Source organism: Mytilus trossulus, chromosome 7, assembly GCF_036588685.1.
Source record: "Mytilus trossulus isolate FHL-02 chromosome 7, PNRI_Mtr1.1.1.hap1, whole genome shotgun sequence".
Taxonomy (NCBI): Eukaryota; Metazoa; Mollusca; class Bivalvia; order Mytilida; family Mytilidae; genus Mytilus; species Mytilus trossulus.
Genome location: NC_086379.1, coordinates 24,103,488 through 24,109,606, shown reverse-complemented (window position 1 = coordinate 24,109,606; position 6,119 = coordinate 24,103,488).

Sequence of the window (6,119 nt, the reverse complement as noted above, 5' to 3'; positions counted from 1 at the left end):
CAAATGTCGATTAAGTGGAATTTCAATGTTATTTGATTCGTATTGATTGTTATTGGCCGGAGATTGACAGGACACTGTTTTAGTATTGAGGAATATATGTATTAAGGTATGATAAGTAATGAGTATGGGACAAATCAATAATTAATGAATCAGTTACATCAAAAAAATATTATATAATATAGTTTTGCAAAATACTGTCTGGTAGAAAGTTCGTATGTGAAAAAGAGTAAGTGCGAAGTAACTACAAATATTTGCCAGATCTAAATCTTATAGAATACAAATAAATGCATAACAGATAGAAGCAAATTTTATTAAACTACATTTACATGTTTACTAAATTCCTTCTATAAAAGGCATATCTGTTGCAATTTGTTTTGCTGCATTTCACATAAATATAAAAACAAGGACAAGTGGTAAGATAGCAAATGAGACAATTATCACCCAACGTTCAAATCAATTAAAGGCAACGGTATAACTCTACGATGAGTTTATTTGCAACCACTGGGTCGATGCCACTGCTGGTAGATATTTATTTCCAAGAGGGTTTCACCAGGCCAGTAGTCAGCACTTATGTGTTGACTTGAGTTATCATTGATATGTTCATAACTATAAATCAAATGTAAACAAAACTTAGAATTTTTGAAAAACTAAGGCTTTTCTATCTCTGGAATAGATTACCTTAGTTGTATTTGGCAAAAAATTTAGGATTGTTTGGTCCCCAATGCTCTTGAACTTTGTACTCTATTTGGCCTTTTAAACGTTTTTTATTCGATCGTCACTGATGAGTCTTTTGTAGACGGAACGCGCGTCTGGGGTAAATATAAAATTTTAAACGTGGTATCTATGATGAGTTTATTTTTAAAAATCAATTAACCCCTACAGTATGGTGGGTTATAAATGACTGACATAAACAAAAATATGAAACAACCCCTAACGGGAAGGATTGTGCCTGATGTTCATATGATGAAATCATAATCTGTCTGTCAGTTTATTGAAGTCTGGAGCTGGCATGTCAATTAACTGCTAGTAGTCTGTTGTTATTTATGTATTATTGTTATTTTGTTTATTTTCTTTGGTTACATCTTCTGACATCAGACCAGGAGTTCCCTTGAACTGAATTTTAATGTGCTTTTTGTTATGCGTTTACTTTTCTACATTGGCTAGAGGTATAGCAGGAGGGTTGAGATCTCACAAACATGTTTAACCCCGCCGCATTTTTGCGCCTGTCCCAAGTCAGGAGCCTCTGGCCTTTGTTAGTCTTGTATTATTTTGATTTTAGTTTCTTGTGTACAATTTGGCAATTAGTATGGCGTTCATTATCACTGAACTAGTATATATTTGTTTAGAGGCCAGCTGAAGGACGCCTCTGGGTGCGGATTTTTTCGCTACATTGAAGACCTGTTGGTGACCTTCTGCTGTTTTTGGTTTTTTTTTATGGTCGGGTTTCTGTCTCTTTGGCACATTCTCCATTTCCATTCTCAATTTTATTGACTACATTATCCTGACATGGGACAGGAACATTAAGCATGTGCTGAGATTAAACATATTTTTCAGTGCCCAATAATCTCCTTAACCAGAGACAGAGATAACAGCACTCCATAAGAACAAACTATAAAAATTAGTATAAGCCTTGAACCATAGCTGTCAGTAACTGCGAGTACTTTCTCATCTGACTTTTATTTCTTTGTTGTTGGGATTGACGAATTACAAATTCATTGCCATGCCCGGTCTGTGTTATGTTACCTATTTTGTATCCATCTGTTCAGTTGAGTCTATTTCATGTTATTTGTATGGCCATTATCATTTAGTCGACTATCAAAAGCTGTTGGTTGTTATAGAGAACGTAGGTTTAGGGTCTGTGTTTGAGCTGAAATAAACTGTAATAGTGGATATAGTTTTACTTATGATGTGTGTTGTTATACTATACAGCATGAGGTTTTCTCATTGTTGAATTTTGTACGGTTGTCTATAAATTCTAACATCCACTTTGTTTGAACTTTGTTGCATATACAATGTATGTCTAATTGTAGCAGATATTCTATCTCCTTAGTTTTATTATTGACATATTATTTTACCGTAAATGTACATGGACTTATGTGTATTGACGTGATAGTTGGTATAGTTTTGATTTACTTTAATAAATAAAAATATACCAAGAAAAAACGATATTTAAAGATTTGATTATAGTGTTTAACTTGCAACTTTTTAGGATCAGTTTATTTACAGGATACTTATTTTACCCGGATCGTATCTAAACTTTTGGGTTCGGTTCACACCATCGCCGTATATACATATTTTAAACGGAAAAGCACTTCGCAAATGTTACTGTGATTGAGTTGTGGCATCAGAATCAAACTATGGACCCGTCAGCAAGAGTCACTATACAAGAATCCGTGCAAAGAACACAAAATTTTCAGAACACCAGGCTTCGCATTGGTAATCTTTTTGTTTAAACATTCATAGTCAGAGCTGCATCCATTCTCAATGAGTTCTGCCTAATATATTCGTAAGGAATAATTTCCCCAATATGTCTGACTTTACGTATCTGAATTTGGCATTGTTTTCATCCTCTTTTTCTTAAGAAATTTCTTAGTGATTTAAATAAGTCTTACACCATCACGCAAACTTACACATGATGTAAAACTTGTATGAGACAAATTGTATGTCAGCATACGCAACTTCTATTTCACGGTCTTTATCATTGCATGTTAGTTTAAACATATTTGTTTATAGTGGATTGGGAAACAAGTTTTGCAACTTATATTAATCCTTTTCCACTTTGCGGGTGCGAGTGCTGCCTTGTAGCGGCATTATCCTAATCTTTTTCGAAATCTACAAGGGTGTCTTTAACGTGCAAGAGATATGGCTCTCTCTTAACACGGGTCAGCCATTTATCGTCCCTTCCGACGGACTATCATCGTTTCCTCAAGACCATACTCGCAAATGGTGTCGAGGGAGAGCCGAAAATTGAAATCCTGAAATTTTCATCCCGAACGGGAATCGAACCAGGAACCTTTGTGTTAGTAGTCCGATGCTCTAACCACTACACCAAGGCTCTCCATTGCATGTTAAATAATGTGTTCACGGAAAAAAGTAAAAACACAAAAATACTGAACTCCCAGGAAAATTCAAAAAGGAAAATCAAAAATCAAAAGGCAAAATCAAAAGTCCAAACACATCAAACGAATGGATAACAACTGTCATATTCCTGAAATGTGATGACACAAGTCGCCCTTAAGATCAACGTTGTGATCTCAAAACTCTTCAAAATATGTATGATTTAAAAAAAAAACACACATTAAAAACTGAAAATATATAAAGCCGTATCTTCAAATGCAGCAATACCGTTAGGTAAATATGACATGTCTGGTGGACTTCGGCTGATGTTTGCTATTTGGTGGGATTCACGTTGTTGTTTCTTTGACATATCTTCATTTCCATTCTTAATTTTATTAAGCCTATTTCTTGTTTTTTATCTTCTAGTTGGATATCCTAGCTCGTACTTCCGATTCACTACAGCAACTGGAATTTTGATTGTAAATTATATGTTTGTATCCAAACTCATGACGATTCGTAATGTAAAGTCAAGATAGAATAGTGAAACAAAATTAAGCTGCTAGTAATTTTAAATTCAGCTACTCTTTTAACACTTTGCCGTCGAAGTTCCGAAGCTTCATTATAAGGACTGCATCTAACTTGGAACTGTTAAATCAGCTGTATGTAATATTTAGTCGTTATTTATACATGCTATAGTTATTATATCAATATCAGTTTCAATTCCTGACATTAGTGTTCAAGCTTTTAAATTGCAAGTTGTTTGAATGGCTTCAGTAGTTGAAATAAATCTACAACATCCTACATTTGATTCTTCATGACGTATGACGAATTATGTTGTCCAAATAGGTTCTTCTCTACACAGTAGTTGCGCTGAAGCGTACGTTTTTGACAATTATTGAATTAAAAAGCAGCAGCAATTTTCCAAAAAGAATATACATTTGTACCTAACACAGCCTTTAAGTGAACAAGAAGTCTTCATTGATGTCTTCAATCAGACAATGGGAATCCTTTTTGTGAAACATTCAGCACATCGGTTATTCTTTTATTGTTGTAATGCAAAGTAAAATAAATAACCGTGCATGCAATATAGAATTAGAATTTTGTTTAAAACTCTTTAGAAAAAGCAGTGATTTTATTTCTTAATGTCGTTATTGTCAGATGTTTCTATTATGTTTTGGAGTTATTTGTCTGTATTAGAAGAATGTATATGTGTGTCGTGTCTCTACAATTTGTGCTTGCAGACAATACTAGCAGTCCAGTCAAAAGGCGTGGACATTAATCTTGTCTGAACACACTGGGAACAAAATAGTGAATCACCAGTATGGATAACTATCTTAAGTATCTGAATGTTTTCTTTATTTCTTACCAGATGTGGGATAGGTATACCATTGTATATCAACTCTATCAACTCCCTGGAGTCGGTGATACACATTTTCATTTCTTGTATTCGCGGCATATAAGGATTTCTTTTGCAGTAAGATATGAAAATGTTTTACTTGTTTAAATCTTAACTTGTATTGAATATTTCTTTTCATTTGAGATCACGAATCATGTTAAGCATTAGTGGACTTTTAATATCAAACATATTCCAGGAATAACAATTATAGATAAGTATGCGCACCAATTTGACTTTTACTGTCAGGAAAAAAATTCACTCAAGAAAAAAAACACGAAAAAATATTTTTTTTACCATGCAAACATTTATCAGGTAAAAACCGTTTAACTCATTGTTCACTACACCAATAATACACACATATATCAATCCTAGCATATTTAATTGGCACAGATAAATACAATATCATTATGTAGTGCTGAGGCAAACCGTCACTAAAAAGTAAATTAACTTCGTATCGGAAATCTCATCTGAGCAATACAAAGTTACCGAATTTATCTTGTTTTGCTGTTTACATGTCATGTGTTCGCAATTATAATTGTTTCTTATCTGTCAATACAATATTTAACATGTTTAAGACAATCTGGTTTTTATATGTAATAATCTGTCTAACATTGCGTCATATTGGTCTTCATTAAAGACCCACTTCCTGAAAGGTGAGTGCATTACTTTACTGTTGCTTGTCTAACAACTTTTATTTGTTATGGATTAACTAATGTGTGTACAACAGAAATATTATATGCATATTGAGGACGAGAGTTTTAACATATGTCGATGATTTTAGGGAGCTATAATAGAATAAAGGTTTTCATGACTAAAAGAACGAAAAACAAAAAATCTAAATATCATAAAAGAAGGACTGAAAACAACCAACTGTAATGAGCCCATGTACCCGTTCTGTTGCTGGTACAGTTTGATGATTAGAGAGAGTAATACACTAAATAAGTAGTTTTTTAGTTTGATTTTTATACATTTGTCATTTCGGGGTCTTCATTAGCTGACCCATTGTTGAGTGTCGTACGATGACCTTTTGTTATTTACTTTCTGTCATTTGGTCTCTTTTGGAGGGTGTGGTTTCATTGGTTACCATAACCACGTCTACCTATTTTTATTAATTTCCTTTATTCGAAACATTTTCAAAACTTCTGGTAGATAATGGACCATCACGGTCAAGGTTCGTTGATTTTTCAATGATATTCATAGTTAACATGCTGGTGCAAAGTATTGACATTTTAAATACAGTTTGTGCATTGTACAGTAACATTTAAAAACAAGAACTGTCTTTAAAAACGATATACGAGGTATTTAAATTTTAGTGTATGTTTAAAACCATCATTTCAATAACCTTCAAAAGCAAAATGACTTTATGATGTGGGACCTCTTTAATAAAATCTCCATCTGAATGTAACTACAAGAAATTCTGGTTATATTAAGGCAATAATATGTATAAAGAATATTGTGATAACGCCTTAAAATTTTATTGGTAAAAAAATCCAGTGCAAATAACAAGAAACAAATATACATTTACTACTGTTTACATTAAACCTGATTATTAACAAAGCTAGAAACTATTGGTAGTATAAGTAGTATCTTTCTGATTACATTCACCAAAAACCTGTGTAAATCTCAAATGCATAGGTGCGTAAATAAACAGCTCGTTGATGCAAAG